Consider the following 18,459-nt stretch of genomic DNA (forward strand, 5'->3'; position numbering starts at 1 on the left):
TGAAGATCCAGTGAACACCAAATGAATATGAATATGCTCATGAATATCATACTATAAGGTATTGAAGAGCCCCTATAGAGTGCCTATATATCTTATGCGCTGGCCTCCTCACTCACACAGGTAAAGGTCCTACACCTGCATTCTTAAAACAAAATCTGCCTGCTTGCTTCCTCAGTGAAGATGATGACCTCGGCTCACAGAAACTCCAAACAAAGCAAGTGAGAAGGACAAGCAGCCTCTCTGACAAAGTAAATGGGGTCTTTTTAAAGTTGCTCCGGGCCTAAGGCTTTTCATAGCTAAAAGCACTCAAACTAATAATAAAGCATATTGATCCTTAATCAAAGTTCTCAGCATATCCTGATCCCCCCCATCTGGAAAGCAATCTTAATTGAACCCCAATAATGTCCAGTACAGTGCAATGAAAGCTCTGCCATGTGGCTGTCTGACTGACGGTATACAACATCCACAAGATCGGACCATCAGTATCTGACAGAGTTTGCAGCACACCTTCCGCTCCGGGCTTTGGTCTTGTCACAGCTAGATGTCATGACTCTTTGCTGACAGGTGTCACCAGGCCACTGCAGATAACTGATTCAAACTGCAGAGGCACATCTAGTGTTCAACCCGCCAAGGTGGGCACGTGTCATGATCACGACTTTGGCTCCCTGTAGCAGCACACGATAAGTTCAAATCCTGGATGCTCACCTGCAGAGTAATCAATGGGTGAGCACCGAGTGTACGTGTTGTGGTGGACGGCCGGCAGCTCATCCCAGCCCGGGATGTCCCTGTGATGAAAGGATGGGAGAAGGCAGCTGTTCCAGGTCACTGCCACCCCCAAAATGCTAAATGACAGCTTCCCTGGGATCTGGTGGTACCCTGGATTCCCGTAAGGCATCCTGGAACTTGGAGTTCGGTTGCGCAGCCCTGTTGGGTAACGTGGGTGCCGCTAGGGGGCGCTGTAAAGGAACAGAAGGACTCGTGCCATATTTATAGCCCAGAAGTACTCCCAGGTCACGAAGACGGGAGTCCCAAAGTACTTCCAGGCTGAAGAAAATCCAAATCTCCATCTGACCCGGAAGTGCTAGCAAGTCACGTGAGTGGAAGAACAGAAGCACTTCCGGGTCAAGGAATATAAAGGACTGGTGGAGACCCAGCAAGCGAGCCGGAGTTGGCTTGCTGGGAGGTGTGGAGGAGAGATTTGGAGATTTAAATATTCCATCCATCCATTATCCAACCCGCTATATCCTAACTACAGGGTCACAGGGGTCTGCTGGAGCCAATCCCAGCCAACACAGGGCACAAGGCAGGAAGCAAACTCGGGCAGGGCGCCAGCCCACCACAGGGCACACACACACACACATGCACACTATTTACTTGAAGTAAAGAAATTAAACAGCTTCTTGGTGTTTTAAAAACGTGTTGTCAGTGTCTGTGTGTCGGGTTAAGCTCTGGTATAGCGCCATCTAGTGTTACAGTGCACATGGAGACACTGGTGCGGTCCTTGGGACCTTCTTGCCCATATAGGTCTGCTGATAAACAGTGTCTCGTGACAATACCTCTGTGTGTTGTCAAATCTTAATGCACTCTTTTCATGTGTAGCTCCTGGAAGAGGCCAGCAGGGGGCACTTACCCAGTGGTCTTTGTGTGGATCCCAATACCCCAGTGCGGTGACGGGGACACTGTGCTGTAAATGTGGTGCCATCCTTTAGATGAGACGTAAAAGCAAGTTTCTGACTCCTTGTGGTCATAAAAGATCCCTGGGCATCCTTCGTAAAGAGCAGGGTGTATCCCGATGTCCTGACTAAATTGCCCCCTGTGGTCTAGTCATTCTGGCCCCCTAATCATCCCCTGTCCCTGACTGGCTATCTCTCTCACCACCCAATAGCTAATGTGTGGTGAGTGTACCTGCACAAAATGGCTGCCATCACATCATCCAGGTGGCTGCTGCACATTGGTGGTGCTTGAAGTGGCTCCACCCTCCTTATGTAAAGTGCCATATAAATGTAAAAGAATGATGATGATGATGATTATTATTATTATAGATCCTGGCTGGTGGAATAAGCTGCCCACCTCCGCTGAACACTTTGACCTCCTTAATGTGCTTAAAGTCTTTGCAGTCTCTCTTGTTCGTTGAATTTCTGTCTAATTGGTGAGGGCTCATTTAGGTTCTTGTGACTAAGGAAGTGGAAGTCGCTGGCATTTTTTTCTGAGTTCGTGTGGTTGTGAATTTTGAACCCTTTGTGGGCGGGTGGAGGAATTGCAGAGTCAGTCCATAGAAGTGCTGGGGTGCCAGGCAGGCCGTCCCTTTTAATCCTTTTGGCACATCACACAAAACGAACGCAGGGGGGAACAAAGCACAAGTAATAGATTAACAGAATGGTAGCCTCCTCTACTTCAAAAGCTATCGTTGAGTCTTGTGGCCACCGGGGGGCGCACAGCTCCCCAAACACACCAGACACAAGTCTCCTGTGCAGCCACACGCACGGTTTATTTACACGGGGGGACACACTTACCCCTCGTACCCACCATAGCACAGTACAAGAAGTACAATATATTATCACACAACGCCTTTTCTGTTCTTCTCTCTTGTCCTTCCACTTTCACTCCTCCACTGGTAAGCTTCGACCCTCTTCCTCCTGACTCCGGCCTTGGAATGAAGGCGGGTGGCTCATTTTATGCTGCAGCTGGAAGCACTTCAGGTGGCTCATTAGTGAGATCCGGACGTCACCCCAGGTGTGGCAGTTGCCTGACAAAATAGGACTCTGCGGCACCTCCTGCTGGCACAGGCAGAACCCAACCGGGCTGACCCGACAAAATACCCAAAAGTCCCATATTGTCCTGTGGGAATCTGAGGCACTTTTGTCAAACAGCAGCTTCACAAAGTCATCTTCCCTTGTCCTTCCATTAAGGAGGCATCCCAGCCGGGTAATAATCCTGGCCATCCCTCACAGTCTGAAACACGGAGCTCCGTTCTCTTGTAAGTCCGAGTCCAACTGAGACGCCACCATTTGGGGACATCGGGTTCTTATTGGTGTCTGACCAGAAGGGGCGGGGTCAGTTGACCTCAATGGGCATGTTCTCACTGCTGTGGGCGAACAGAAGAGACGATCCCGTTAGTGACGACACCCCCTCTTGCCCTGGCGGGGTATTGCCAACCTTAGATGAGTCCAGAAGGAGATCCTCTGATGGACATGTGTGACACCTTGTACCGTAACACTTGTTCCCAAGCAGTCCCCGAGACTGATGGATTACTCAGTCATGCTGACGTCTTTTGTAGGTCGAGAAAATACATGGAAATGGCAATGTAGCCAGAGCAGGACCTGCTAGGGATAAAAAAATAACACAAGTGACCTTTGTTGTTCATGTCATCATTCTTATCTGGTATTAAGTTCGATTATTTCTTTACATGAAGCTTCAGTAAAGCTTTTCAGTTGGTTTATTTTCTGCTGTGCATAGGTGGGGTGAGTGACACGGGGGCTCTTCTTGTTCTTTTTTTTTTAATGGCTACACTGCCACCTAGTGAACTGGAGTGTGAAGAGCAGTCAGGAGATGAGCCCAATACCCACCATGCACATCCTACACAATTACCACCCAACTGTTCTAAATTAAATAGTGTTAAATAGCCAAATAAGCGTCAAGATCTTCAATATCTTTATGGGATCCTTGACCAAATCCTACCAAAGTATCCATTGTTGCCTGTTTATTGCTCATAGTCTGCTTTCTCTCCTTTTCCTAAGAGTTACATTCCAATAATCCATGTCAATACTGTCTCTGGAAATCTGGATTTCCCTGATACCTGCTTGCCCATTTTAAATAACGTTGCAGTTAGACCAGTATGTCCAGTTCTGATTCGGGTTTTCATGACCTCCTCCCACCCGGACCCCCCTCGCTCAGGGCTGTCTTAATATATGGGCACTGGCTGGGGAGGGCCCAGGAGCGTTGGGGCTCACGATGTTTCAGATGGCTATGCATGTTTCGGTTTTGCTATCAGAACTGGGGCCCCAGCGCACTACTTTGCCCGGGGGGCTATGATGCTGGGAAGACGACCCTGTGGCCTCGCCCTCTAAATCCGCGCAATAAGGCAGCTTTTAACGTGGAACGGAAAACCCCAGTAAGTGGCTGAAGAAAAAGTAGTCAACTTCTGCCTCGTCTCCCATCCAAAGCGCTTTAACGATTTTCTAGATCCCATGTAAATGTCTTCCCTTTATTCGTGTACCTCACGGCGTCTGCCAAAGTCCATGGACAGATCTTTAATTAACACCTTTGCTTTCTCCTTAATTGATGCAATTTGTACGTTTGACACGAGAGTGAATAGCCAGCGTTCAAGATTCCGCCAAAGCAACTTCAGTGTCCAATCAAAAAGTAGAAAAATGGAGAACATCACTTCCGGGGTGGGAGCTATTGGTGCAGTGAGAGGAAGTGACGTTGATCCAGAAAGTATCCCGGGCGCTATTGAGACTGAGTTTGGGTTTAGAGAGGAACGTCACCGAGGAGCGGCTCAGCGTACCGGTAAGAATCTTTATGAGCAGACGTCTCCGTTTATTTTGTTTTCTTTAGTTAAGTTTGTCTCGAAAAAATATTTATAACACCTGACGTGGCCTTTTTTAAGTGTTCAGCGACGTCTGGCTTGTGTTTAGGAAGTTTGGGTTCCCAGAATGGTGACGCGGTGCTTTTGCAGACAGCTCGGTCTCCTTAAAAAAAATTCCTGGTTGTGATGTGATGGGAGGACATTCTGACTTCGGTCCGTTCGAGTTGGAAGTTCGGTTACGAGTCTGCCGGCGGTTGCCTTTGACAGGAGCCGAAGTCGAGGATTTAGCCCGGCGTCGCTGCTACCATTTAACCTTAAAACAATGGGAATGTCTTCCCGGTTTACGTGTTGACTTCCTATTTGCAGATGCGCAGAGATTTTAAGTGAAATGCAATTAGCAGTTTAAAAAAGTGAAAAGGTAACATTGTCAGTCCAGCTAATCTAATTAAGGGTCATGGAGGGCCGGAGCTTATCCCGGTCGTATTTGGCGTAGGGCGCACGCCACAGTGGTATCTCCGGGCCCATTGGAGCCCAGTATGACATCTATACGTGTATGTGTTGTTACCGCCCAGGCTGGGCCAGGTTAACACCTTTAGAGGCCCAAGCATTTAAAAGGTATTGTTGCCCCCCCATATCTGTCTAATTCAAAATGCAAACAATAACAAATTGGAAAATAAAATTATTTTTTGAAATGAAACAACTTACAGTAGGATTGAAAGCAGCTTTCATTTTTGTTCTACTTTATTTTTACCTTTTGGAGTTTTCCATGGTAAGTCTGGCAATGGAAACTTCTGTAGTGCCCCCCCATCCCTTAATGACCTAAGCACGTCCTTATTTGCTTAATGGTTACTCGGGTGGGTGTCCATTGGTCGCCCTCCATCCCACGCAAACACGATCTGAACCAACGACTCAAGACACTGGAGTCACCGGGTATGCCAGACTACATGAGCGATGGCCATGGGAGTGTGCAACGAGTGTCTCTTATTCAATAAAGTGATGGAAATGTAGTCCACGACAAAAAAAAAAAAAAAGAATCTCTGGGATAATCGTGTAATATGGCTGGCACGGCCTTAAGTCACTGCTTGACATTCTGAAGAGTCCTCAAATGCCAAGCTGGTCTGAACAGACCAACCCCACCCACAAAACGGTGACTTTCTCCAGTCGTCATTGTGGAATACCCAAACACTCCCAGGCTAGCAGAGGGGTACAGGGTGGTCCACTTCCACAGAGACGACTGCATTACTTGGTGAAGAGAAAAAGAAAATGATCAAATTTGGTACTCGCATTTACAGAAGATGCTGAAAGTGATCTCCATACAGCTCTGTGCCCGTTTCACCATTTTCATGTACTCTTTTTTTTTTTTGAAGGCCCACCCTGTATAAGCCCTCCATTGTGCCCTGGACTTGTCCCCTTCTCTTCTCAAGTGCCCTGTAAACTTCCAACAAGTGGTGCACACTTTAAACATTTTACAACAACTTTTATTTCATTAGCACATTTTCATACAAATGATGAAGCTCAAAATGCTTCATGTCAAAGTAGTTACATGGAAAGAAAAGCAAATTAAAATTAGAGTAATTCATAAATTTGTTTTTTGTATCAGTATGCTGCTGCTGGAGTATGTGAATTTCCCCTTGGGATTAATCTATCTATCTATCTATCTATACAAAAATACCATTTAGATAGATAGATAATGCACACTTAACAAAAGTTACAGATGCAATGAAGAGAAATAGAATCCTTAAAAACAGAATTGGATTTTTAAATCTTTAAATGACGGTGCGATGATGAGGTCAGTTGGCCAGTGTGGACAGAGAACAAAGAAAAGGCCCTGCAGTGAAGCTGAGGGGTTTCAGGCCAACAGACCACCAACCTCAACGGGGCGTTCTACCGAACGTAAGTGGTGTGTAGTCATTCTCTGGTTTTTAGGCTTTGTCTTGTGGCAGGTTGGGGTATCTGCTTTCATTCCAACATTCGGATATCCCAGGGGGCTGCACAGGACTTTGATCAGGTGGTGCAAAAAGTCACCACAGTGGAACCAGAAAGTAAAAAACGAAGATTGCAGGTTTATTGAAGAGCGTGATCGTTCTAAACATAGCCAGCTCATTAAGGGCAGAACTAATTTAGTACCAAAATGAAATCAGTCGTCCGTAATTTGACATTTTGGTCTCTGCAGTGATGATGGTCAGAAATGCTTACAGTGCCAACTGTTGCTGCGCTGCACACAATCATTTATGCATCTGTCTATAATTCAACCACATAGTCCAGTATGTGAATGAAAGCTGGGCGAGTCCCAGTAGCCCTATGGTGTGCCACACAGATAAGCATTACCCGTTACTCTGTAACATGTCTGTATGCGGCTTGCTGTCAAAATCCAATTGCGATAGTCACTGCGTTTTGTTTATCAAAAGACTGGCACCCTGTGTGGAGTTTACATGTTCTCCTGTCCCTGTGTGGGTTCCCTTCAGGGGTCCCCAACTCTGGTCCTGGAGGACCACCGTGGCTGCAGGTTTTCATTCTAACCCTTTTCTTAATGTTTTTGCTGCTAATTAACTTCTTTTGAATTCATTTTCTTTGACCTGCTCTTGAAGACTCGGATCCCTTAATTGTTTTTTTCCTTAATTAGCAGCCAAACAATAATGAGATACAAAATGAGCCAAAACAACTGGTGTCCATCATACAATATCTGAACATAAAGAAAGGTGAAGGTCTCAGGAATGTTGATCTGCTCAGGACCCCAGTGCTCTTACAATACAATGCAGTTTATTTTTGTATAGCCCAAAATCACACAGGAAGTGCCGCAATGGGCTTTAACAGGCCCTGCCTCTTGACAGCCCCCCAGCCTTGACTCTCTAAGGAGACGAGGAAAAACTCCCAAAAAAACCTAGTAGGGAAAAATGGAAGAAACCTTGGGAAAGGCAGTTCAGAGAGAGACCCCTTTCCAGGTAGATTGGGCGTGCAGTGGGTGTCAAAAGAAGGGGGTCAATACAATACAATACAGTACAGTACACAGAACAATTTCTCAATATAGTAAGAAATAAAAAATATAAATTTTAGAAGTACAGAGCAGAATTTAACAGTAGATGATATATCCCATAATAAGATTTGTATTTGTTTAGAGTCCTGGAGACCTCATCCTTCAAGCTGCCTCCCCCATTTGGCCATTCCACAGCTGAGTCAGTGCTGGGCCAGCCAATCCGATGAAAGGACCCCACGATTCCTGCGATCCTCCATCAGGGATGACTTTTCCTTAGGCAGGCAAAATAACTTGGCAGGTGGGCCGTGGCACCAAGTGCCACATTTGAGTACCGAGAAGAAAAACAGAATAAGTGAGGGTTAGTATACAATTATCACTGTCATGTTACTTATGTTTAAGTGCTAATGACTAACAACAGAGATGCAGTCTGTACAGTTAATCAGCAGCTCTAGTCAGGATATGCTAAACTGAAGTAGTGAGTCTTCAGCCGGGATTTAAAAGCTGAGACCGAAGGGGCATCTCTTATAGTAGCAGGCAGACCATTCCACAGTTTAGGGGCCCTGTAACTAAAAGCTCGACCCCCCACTGTTATTTTATTAATCCTTGGAATCATAAGCGGACTGGCATCTTGAGATCTTAATGTGCGCTCAGGTTTGTAAGTCATGATAAGTTCAGACAAGTAAGCTGGATCTCGACCATTTAATGCTTTATATGTTAAAAGAAGGATTTTGAAATCTGCCCTAAACTTAACCGGGAGCCAGTGTAAGGATTTAAGAACTGGAGTTATGTGTTCGTATTTTCTTGTTCTTGTAATACTTCTCGCAGCCGCATTTTGGATTAACTGGAGGCTGTATAAAGAACAGTTTGAACATCCAGTGAACACCGCATTGCAGTAGTCAATCCTACTAGAGATAAATGCATGAATTAGTTTCTCAGAATCCTGTTTATTTAAAAAGCGCCTTAATTTCCTAACATTTTTAAGATGGAAGAAACATGTTTTGGACAACTTTGTAATATGCGCTTTAAATGACATGCTAGAGTCAAAGATAACTCCGAGATTGCGGGCTGATTCAGTAAAATTGACTGGGATTCCCATTGAGTTAAATGATGACAAAATATTATTGTGATCAGCGTCATTCCCTCCAACAATTAACATCTCTGTTTTATCTGTATTTAAAGACAAGTAGTTCTTATTCATCCACTCCTTTAATTCACTAACACAACTAATTAAAGACAACATTGGAGAAACTTCATTTGATTTAAATGAAAGGTATAACTGGGTGTCATCTGCATACGAGTGAAAATTAACATTATGTTTCCTAATGATAGATCCCAGTGGAAGCATGTAAAGTGAAAACAGTAAAAGTCCCAGTACTGAGCCCTGCGGGACACCAAATTGAACTTCTGTGTATAATGATGGAGTACTGTCAGCACATTTCTGTACATATTGGAATCAATTTGATAAGTAAGAACTAAACCAAGCGAGCACGGTGCCTGTAAGCCCAACATCATTTTCTAGCCTGTGCAGTAAAACAGAATGGTCGATGGTGTCAAATGCTGCACTTAAGTCCAACAACATAATTACAGTTGAGTTTCCTTCATCAGAGGATATCAGAATGTCATTTACAACCCGTGTTAGTGCCGTTTCTGTACTATGACCAGTGCGAAAACCAGACTGGAATTTCTCAAATAAATTGTAATGCGTAAGGTGTGTCTGAAGCTGACTGGCGACTACTTTTTCTAGTATTTTAGAGAGAAACGGTAAATTTGAAATAGGCCTATAATTATTTAGTATATGTGGGTCAAGGTCTGACTTTTTAAGTAATGGTTTAATGACTGACACTTTTAGTGTATCAGGTACTGTGCCATGCAATAATGAACTATTGATAATGTTTAGGATAGGCGCTGCAAGAACATCCATTGCACTTTTTACTAGTTTTGTTGGCACTCTTAGAAAAGAGAAAATCAGCAATTTCAGAAATGTCTGCTAATGGACCACGAGAGCAGCAACAAGCCACAGAATTAAAGAACGAGTTTAATTAACAACAAGAATCTGCACCTCATTAAGGAGCTGGTTGGAGTGAAACTGGTTGGAGTATGTGGCCCAGACTTAGCTGGTCTTCTGTTGGCTCCCTCACTTCACGTTTCATTTCTGTTTGTGTGCCATTTAAGGAAAGAAATGAACCAAATCACGGGAACAAATCTTAAAAAAAGCAAACCAAGACTTCAGGCTGTCATTGCCAGCAAAGGGTTTTCAACCAAGTATTAGAAATGAACATTTTATTTCCTGTTATTTAATTTGTCCAATTACTTTTGAGCCCCTGAAATGAAGGGATTGTGTTCAAAAAATGCTTTAGTTCCCTCACATTTTTATGCAATCGTTTTGTTCACCCCACTGAATTAAAGCTGAAAGTCTGCACCTCAACTGCATCGGAGTTGTTTTATTTCAAATTCATTGTGGTAATGTACAGAACCAAAATGAGAAAAAAGTTGTGTCTGTCCAAATATTTATGGACCTAACTGTATTTGACCAGTAACGGCGCACTGCTATAACGAGAACATGCAGTGAATCCACTTGACTTGATCGTTCCTAGTTTTCCTCCTTTCTCTGTACGTTTATCATTCGTTTGCTCAGAGGTTGATGCGCTTTGCTCGTCTTCTCTCCACCCTAGCAGCCCGCTTCTTCTCTTCTTTTGTTGGCATCTCTTCACGTTAAAACTGATTTGTTCAGTGTTTGTGTTGCAATTACTTAGGATGTTTTTAAAGTTTCACTTAAACTGGCACTTAAGTCTTCAATCTGCCTCAAGAATGATTTAAGATATGAAGAGGTAGGGGAAGTGACGACGAAGGTGGTAGGGATGAGAACGGCGCCTGTATGTGCTGGCCACTGTCGAGAATTGATCCTACAATAAAATAAAATTAAAAGAGGAATAACCTTGGAGGGGGCGGCACGGTGGCACAGTGGGTAGCGCTGCTGCCTCGCAGTTGGGAGACCTGGGGACCCGGGTTCACTTCCCGGGTCCTCCCTGCGTGGAGTTTGCATGTTCTCCCCGTGTCTGCGTGGGTTTCCTCCGGGCGCTCCGGTTTCCTCCCACAGTCCAAAGACATGCTGGTTAGGTGGATTGGCAATTCTAAATTGGCCCTAGTGTGTGCTTGGTGTGTGGGTGTGTTTGTGTGTGTCCTGCGGTGGGTTGGCACCCTGCTCAGGATTGGTTCCTGCCTTGTGCCCTGTGTTGGCTGGGATTGGCTCCGGCAGACCCCCGTGACCCTGTGTTCAGATTCAGCGGGTTGGAAAATGGATGGATGGATAACCTTGGAGGTCAATCATCACCCCAAACCCAAAAGCTGATAGTAGACGTCACGTAGTATACGTGTACCAAATTTCAGGTCAACAGTTGAAACAGTTTGTGAGCTACAGGCGATTTAAAATCCTGGACTGACACTTGGACAGCCACGGTGGCGTATTTATATATGAAGATTTGTTGTTGATGGTTCTTTAATGTCCATAATATAAAAATCATCTGTGGTTTACTCCTCAAATATCCATCTGCATATCTGAGTATACGTGAAAGTCGAGGGGAGACCCCTACCTGATGTTTCTTTGTAACTAGGGGGCTCCGCCCCCTGCTCGCTTCGCTCGCCAACCCCTGGTGTTGGGAATGACAAAGAGCGTGATGTATGAATGAGATATAGAATAGTGTGACGGTGTAGATGATGCAAATAGAAAGCAAACAATAAAGTGTGTGGCACAGTGTAAAGGTTTATTTGAAAATTTCTTTGTACACGCCGTTTAAGTGTAAAAGGTAATTCCAGCTCAGAACTTGTAAGGTCAATGAAGATGTTTATTGTTGTGATTAGAGTCAAGTTTGTCAGAGCTTAGAAAGAGTTGTGTCTCTCCAGGAAGTAATGGAATGACTTGGGTATTTATGTTTTCCACATGAATATTTTTTGGACATAATATAGTGCGTTGTGTTAAAAGGGGCATTTGGTCTAATGAGATTGCTGTTCCAAATCTCTCTGTAACTAAGTCATTGCAGATAAAGGCTTGAGGAATTGTAATAATATGTGGGTGAAGTCCATCTGTATTGGTGAGTGTACCATCTCCCAGTTGTAATAAGCAATTGTTATGATCTGGTTCTGGACATCGTATCTTTTTTACTAACTGTATCTTTTGAAAGCAATGCCAATTGTCTGCATATTTTAAGGTGCACAGAACAATAGCTGAGCGCATGGCATGTGGAAGAATAGCTAAGCACTGTCTAAAATCTCCTCCTCATAAAAGTACCTTTCCTCCAAATCGAATATTATTATTCATAAACGTTTGTAGAAGTTTATGAATGGTGTTGAGTAAGTGACTGGATGCCATTGTACATTCATCAATAATTAACATTTTTGCAAGACGGATGTCACGTGCAGTGCTACTGTTAATGTTCATAGTGGATACCGATTTGTAGGATCTAATGCAGTTGATAAAGATTTCACTTTCAGGTACATCGCTAGTTAGAAGGTTCTGTAGATATTCAGGATATGAATGTAAAGGAGGCAGTCTAATTTGACCCTTTTGACAACAACGTGTAAATGTATTACTTGTATTGCCAGTTGTTTCTTCAGGGAAGTGAACTGAATGACAATGATTGCAAATGACATTCATTAATCCGAATGAATTTTCCTGGTGTATGTTTTGCTTGTGCCGTTTGAGAGGCGCGTTGTTGCATGTGTAGTATTTGGGACGTGTTGTTTTGGAGCTGTAATCGATTTGCCTGTGCTGTGTAAGAAGCCCGTTGTAGCCTTCCTTGCCGTTAACGTATGTCTGAGACGGGAGGTGTTTCGTTTTGAATCCGTGCCTGTTGCGATGCAGCACTTTGATTGATAGATTGCGTCATGTGGATCTAGGATGTAGATTTGTGCATATTTGCGTTGTTGATTTGTTTCAGGGTTCACTGTTCCAATGCGATGCAGTATTTGTGCACATATGCGAAAGCAGTATGGGCCATTGCCTTTTGGTGGCCTGATATTTACTCCGGTAGATGCAAAAGCAAATGAACTATTGTAGGATCTAATGCAGTTCATAAAGTTTTTACTTTTAGGTACATCGTTAGTTATAAGCTTTAGTTGAGCTTTGCGTTTTTGGAGCCGAGACATTTTTTCTTCTAGAAATATGGATAAGTAATAAGGAGTATTGCACTCACTGTTAATATGGAGCCTTTTCTGCAGTTGAACGGTTAATAGTGCCTTATTGTAAGGAGATCCACCTATGCTGCATAGTGTGAATTGTGTTTGGTCCCGTTATCCGAGCGGTATCGTTTTGTACCCGTGATCGTGAATTCATGACTTGTTTGTTCTTGAGTGTGAGAAATATGGATAAGTAATAAGGAGGATCGCACTCACTGTTAATATGGAGCCTTTTCTGCGGTTGAACGGTTAATAGTGCCTCATTGTAATGAGATTTCAGGGTGCACTGTTCCAATGCGATGCAATATTTGTCCACATATGCGAAAGCAGTATGGTCCATTGCCTTTTGGTGGCCTGATATGTACTCCGGTAGATGTAAAAGCAAATGAACTATTGTAGGATTTAATGCAGTTCATAAAGTTTTTACTTTCAGGCACATCGTTAGTTAGAAGCTTCTGTAGATATTCAGGATATGAATGTAAAGGAGGCAGTCTAATTTGACCCTTTTGACAACAACGTGTAAATGTATTACTTGTATTGCCAGTTGTTTGTTCAGGGAAGTGAACTGAATGACAATGATTGCAAATGACATTCATTAATCCCAATGAATTTTCCTGAATAGTGGATTCCTTATTGAAGGCGTTTTCAGCCATTTGGCGTAAGCGTTTAACAGGTGTGTGGCGTTGATGTCCGCGACGGGCATGTTTTGCTTTTTGCGTTTGATTGCCTTTTTGTTGCATGTCCATTATTTGTGACGCGCTATTTTTTTTCTTTTTTTTTTATTCGCCTCCGCTTTGCGCAAAATCCGTTTCAGTCTACGCCGTGCATTGTTTGTATCGAGCCTTGTCCGTTTTTGTATGTCGGTCATTTGAGCTTTGTGCTTTTCGCGTCTTGCTTTTTTTTTTCTGTCAGTTCATTTGCGCGTTGTACACGTCTCCGTTCATTTATTCTGTCTCTTCGCTCCCTTTTTTGTATGTCTGATACACGAGCTCTTTCGGTTTGAAATCGTGCTTCTTTCGATGCAGCACTTTGACACGCGCGCTGAATGCGTCTACGTTCATTGTGTCTGTCCATTTGGGTACGTCTCTGTAACGGTGTCACTTGTGCTTTGCGTTTTTTGATCCGAGACATTTTTTCTCCCGGTGTTTCAGAAGCGCGTTTTATGCGCCGTCGTCTATTTTCTTGTTTCTTTCGTGTACGTGTGTTTGTTCCCGTTATCCTTTCCGAATCGTTTTGTACCCGTGACCGTGTATTCATGACTTGTTTCTTTCTCAGCATGTGAAATATGGATAAGTAATAAGGAGGATCGCACTCACTGTTAATATGTATCCTTTTCTGCAGTTGAACGGTTAATAGTGCTTTATTGAAAGGACATCCACCTATGCTGCCTAGTGTGAAGGTGTCGACGTTCACTTTAGAATATGTGGCTTTGGGTGTCACTTCTTATGGATGTGTGGGGGGGGGATTGTTGTTGCGCGAGCGTCTTCTTTCTTTTTGTGTTCCTGTGTCTTGTTTGAATCCCCCTCTTTGTGTGTGTCCCGTCCCTTGCTTGTAGGGTCTGTGGGGTGGTTTTGTGTTCTTTTTTTTTGTCTTCCGTGGGCTTCTTGAATCCCCCTCTTGGTGTGTGTCCCGTCCCGTCCCGTGCCTGTAGGTTGGGGGGGGGGGGGGGGGGGTGTGTGGTCGTGCCTTGCTGTTGTGCGCTCGTCTGTTCTTTTTTTTTTGCTGTGTTTAGTTTCGTGTGCAATGTGTTTCGTGCTTTGCCCGCGTTTGACTACTTCTTTATGTGCCTTTTCCTTTTTTCGGTGCTTGTTGCGCCTCATTTCTGTGACTCCTTTTTGTATGTGCTCACTCCTTTTTTCTGTGGTCTTGTACGCCTCTCGCGCCCCCTCATCCGCCTTTGTCGCCCTCTTTTGTCCGCCTTTCTCCGACTCTCGCGGACTCTTTTTGCGCCTGTGCCTCTCGCGGACCCTGATCCGCCTCTCTCGGCTCCTCAGCCGACTCTCGCGGACTCTTTTTGCGCCTGCGCAGTACGTCTTTTTGCAGCTACGGCCCATGGCCGGATGTGCCTGCGTCCATCATCCGGTTTAGCATTCTCGGTTAGTAATATGGATGTTCCAGAAGAGAGCCATTTTAAGTCTCGGATGTGCCGGTTGATTTGGCTCAGTAGGTACAATTCTCTTTGTGGCACTTCGGACTACTGGGTTGCAACTGCCATCCATTTTCCAACCCTCTGAATCCGAACACAGGGTCACGGGGGTCTGCTGGAGCCAATCCCAGTCAACACAGGGCACAAGGCAGGAACCAATCCCGGGCAGGGTGCCAACCCACTGCAGGACACGCACATACACCAAGCACACCCACGGGCCAATCCACCTAACCTGCATGTCTGTGGACTGTGGGTGGAAACCGGAGCGCTCGGAGGAAACCCACGCAGACACGGGGAGAACATGCAAACTCCACGCAGGGAGGACCTGGGAATCGAACCCAGGTCTACCAACTGCAAGGCAGCAGCGCTACCCACTGCGCCACCGTGCCGCCCTGCAACTGCCATGCATCTGTGAAATGCGACCTTTTCATTAATATTTTTGTCATGCGTTGAGAGCCGCACCTCAGTGTGTCCCATTTTAGAAGCGAGGCGAACGTTGCTGAATGGTGGACTCTCATGAAGGCGGTCGGTCGAGGGCCCTTGTCTCAGGTATGACAACACACAGTAGTCTGTTCAGTGGCTCAGCTTGTCGGCGCTTTGGGCAGCAGGACCAGCTTGCTGTCGGTATGTTGTTAGTTTTCTGAAAGTTGAGAAGATGTCCTCTGTAAATGCTTTGTTTAGCTTGTGTGGCCATTTGCGAGGCTCGCCTTTGTATGTGAGGTCGCCTGTGTTTGGCATGGTGGTTATGCCCTCTCCCTGCCTCCCACGTAAAATGGAAGAGGCCAACTCCTCATCACTGTATCCAGTTGGATCGGGCTGATGCCGTGGTGTGGCTCGGAGTTGTCGAACCCTGATCTCTCTGACTGCGTTTCTCCCTGTTTGATGTTAGATGTGTGGGCCGCACTCGCCCCTTTTACAAGAAAATGAATTTCCTGTGTTTGCTCGTCTGCCTGCACTCTTATTGTCCAGTTGTGATGTCCATGTCATCAGATTCAGTGCACTAGTGGTGTTCTCGGTAAGCACACTACACTATTGGTGGGCCTTTTTCATGGCTGTCTTCAATGCCTGCATATATTTAGAGTAGGCCATCTTTTCCTGGAGTTTGATTTTTTTTTTTTTTTTTTTTTACAGTTGGCTTTACTCCTAAAGATTAATAAACTCATTGTTTGATTTGAATACTGTACCTGGTGTAGTGATAAGTGAAGCCATGTCTGTGTGTTTGCTCTGCCGTGTGTCAGACCCCGGGTCCTGTCAATGTTCAGACAGTGTTGAGAAGCCATTAAGAAGGCTAACAGAATGTCAGGTTATATAGCGCCTTGACGTGTGGAGCACAAGTCACAGGAGGTTCTGCTCAAGCTTTGTAACACACTGGTGAGGCCTCATCTGGAGTCCTTTGTGCAGTTTGGGTCTCCATAAAGACATAGCAGCACTAGAGAAGGTCCAGAGATGAGCAACTCCACTGATTCAGGGCTACAGGGGATAAGTTATGAAGACTAAAAGAGCTGAGCCTTCACAGTGATGAAGAGGAGACCTGTGTGAAGTGTTTAAAGTGATGAAGGGAATCAGTCCAGTGGATCGAGACGGTGACTTTAAAATGAGTTCATCAAGAACATGGGAGCACAATTGGAGACTTGTTAAGAGGAAATGTCGCACAAACATTAGGAAGTCTTTCTTTACACACAGAACGATAAGACAGTTGGAATAAGCGACCAAGTAGTGTGGTGGACAGTAAGACTTTAGGGACTTTCAAAACTCGACTTGATGTTTTTTTGGAAGAAATAAGTGGATAGGACTGGCGAGCTTTGTTGGGCTGAATGGCCAGTTTTCGTCCAGAGTGTTCTGATGTTCTCAGGTTTGGCACCTTCTCAAATACTTTCTGAAAGTCCAGATAAATAATCTCATCTGCTCCATTCTGGTCGTATCCTTTTGTTGCCTCCTCATAGAATTCCAGCCTGTAAGTCAAACACGACCTCCCTCTTCTGAGCCCACGCTGACTGTTCCTAATAACTCCTGTCCTTGCCGGGTGTTGTTCACTCAACTCCTTAATCATTCCTTTCATTGATTCCCCTGTGATGCTCATTAATCTTACTGGCCTACAGCTGCTTGGATCTGCCCGGTCACCTTTTTATATAACGGTAAGCGTCAAGTGTGTATTTTGTAACTGAGTCTGCCTTCTCGATCAACTTGCTGATTCTGGCACCAGAATTACAAAAAAAAAAAGACCTTGTGGCTTGGCTAAAGATGAGAAAGCAGCCACAGTGGGCCATACGGTGTTTCGGTGTCGGTATGAAGGAGCCGAGGTTCTGTAGCAGTCTGTTTAATATTTCATTGGCTCAAAGGCCTTAAGTGTGAGAAGGGGACATGTAGCATTTTTCACAATGGGTCCTCGGTTCTGTCTTCATTTACTCCTCCACAAGCACCTCCAGCAGGTCCAGGAGGCTTCCCATAACTGAACCTGCCGTTTTAGTACACTTGTTGAATTGGTGGTCCTCTCTTGAAGTGATGTGGCCAGTCCAGCACACCACACTGGCTGTCGGAGTTCTGGGACATGTAAAGGATGTCACATTAAAGAAATGCAGTGTCTAAGAAATTCCACTCTAAATAACCGCTAGCTTGGTCTTATGGGGGGGCGGAGATTCTGTCAGGCCAATCAGTTTGAGCAGACTGTTGGATTCGTAGTTTTTTTTTTTTTTTTTTTTTGTTCTTTATTTCACCTTATACAATTTCTGTATTAGGAATTTGTTAGTTTTCGCACACCCCTTGGGGTCAGAGCGCAGGGTCAGCCATTATACAGCGCCCTTGGAGCAATTACAGGTTAAGGGTCTTGCCCATGGGCCTAGCAGAGTAGGATCTCTTTTGGCAGTGACGGGGATTCGAACCGGCAACCTTCTGGATACCAGCGCAGATCCTTAGCCTCAGAGCCAAAAGTTTTGAGACTGACCCAAGTGTTGGTTTTCACAATCTGCTGCTTCAGTGTTTTGAGATCTTTGTGTCAGATGTTTCTCTGGTGCACTGAAGTAGAATTACGAGCAGTTCAGAAGTTTCAAAGGCTTTTAGTGACAATGACATGAAGTTTATGCACAGAGTTCATATTTGCAGGGTTGGCCCTTTTCTTTTTTTCACGACCTCTGCCATTCGCCCTGGCAGATTGCCAATTAACTTCTGGGCCCAATCCTGACTGATGGCCGCCGCCCATTCTTGCATAATCAATGCTTGGAGTTGGTCACAATTGGTGGGTTGTTGTTTGTCCACCCAGATCACTACTCGACTTGGCTTGAATAATGGGCACACTGGGTAAGCTTTATAACTTTACCTCCGTGCCCCCTGCTCTCCATTGTAAAGCACCAAGACACTTTTATTGGTAATTTTATAGAAACCACTTAACTTTAGAGTACAATTTCACAAGGAAAATGAAAGTATAGCAAGTTTATGAAGAAATAACTTTGACTTGAAAAATACCTTTTAAAGATGGCCACAATCTGGCATATCCTTATATTATGTCGCTTGTGTCCGTCTGTGCTCGATATAAACAACGGTTGCCACGACTATTCTATCCCTTCACAACAATAGCGAGGAGTCTGAGATCCTGGCAGAGTTTTGCTCTCAGGCTCAAGTCCTCAATTCTTCGGTGTGACCAAT

The 18,459-nt window shown here is 44.7% G+C and overlaps 1 protein-coding gene across 1 annotated transcript in view; it reads left to right on the forward strand.

Moving 5' to 3' along the window:
* The first annotated feature begins 4,406 nt into the window (after nucleotides 1-4,406).
* The window catches only part of dapk3 (death-associated protein kinase 3), an 89,302-nt gene continuing 75,249 nt past the window's right edge, over nucleotides 4,407-18,459 (forward strand). Inside the window, exon 1 of the mRNA XM_051935011.1 lies at nucleotides 4,407-4,509. The gene's annotated coding sequence lies outside the window, so the exon portion shown is untranslated. The remainder of the gene's footprint in view (nucleotides 4,510-18,459) is intronic.

This window comes from Erpetoichthys calabaricus, chromosome 12, assembly GCF_900747795.2.
Source record: "Erpetoichthys calabaricus chromosome 12, fErpCal1.3, whole genome shotgun sequence".
Lineage (NCBI taxonomy): Eukaryota > Metazoa > Chordata > Cladistia > Polypteriformes > Polypteridae > Erpetoichthys > Erpetoichthys calabaricus.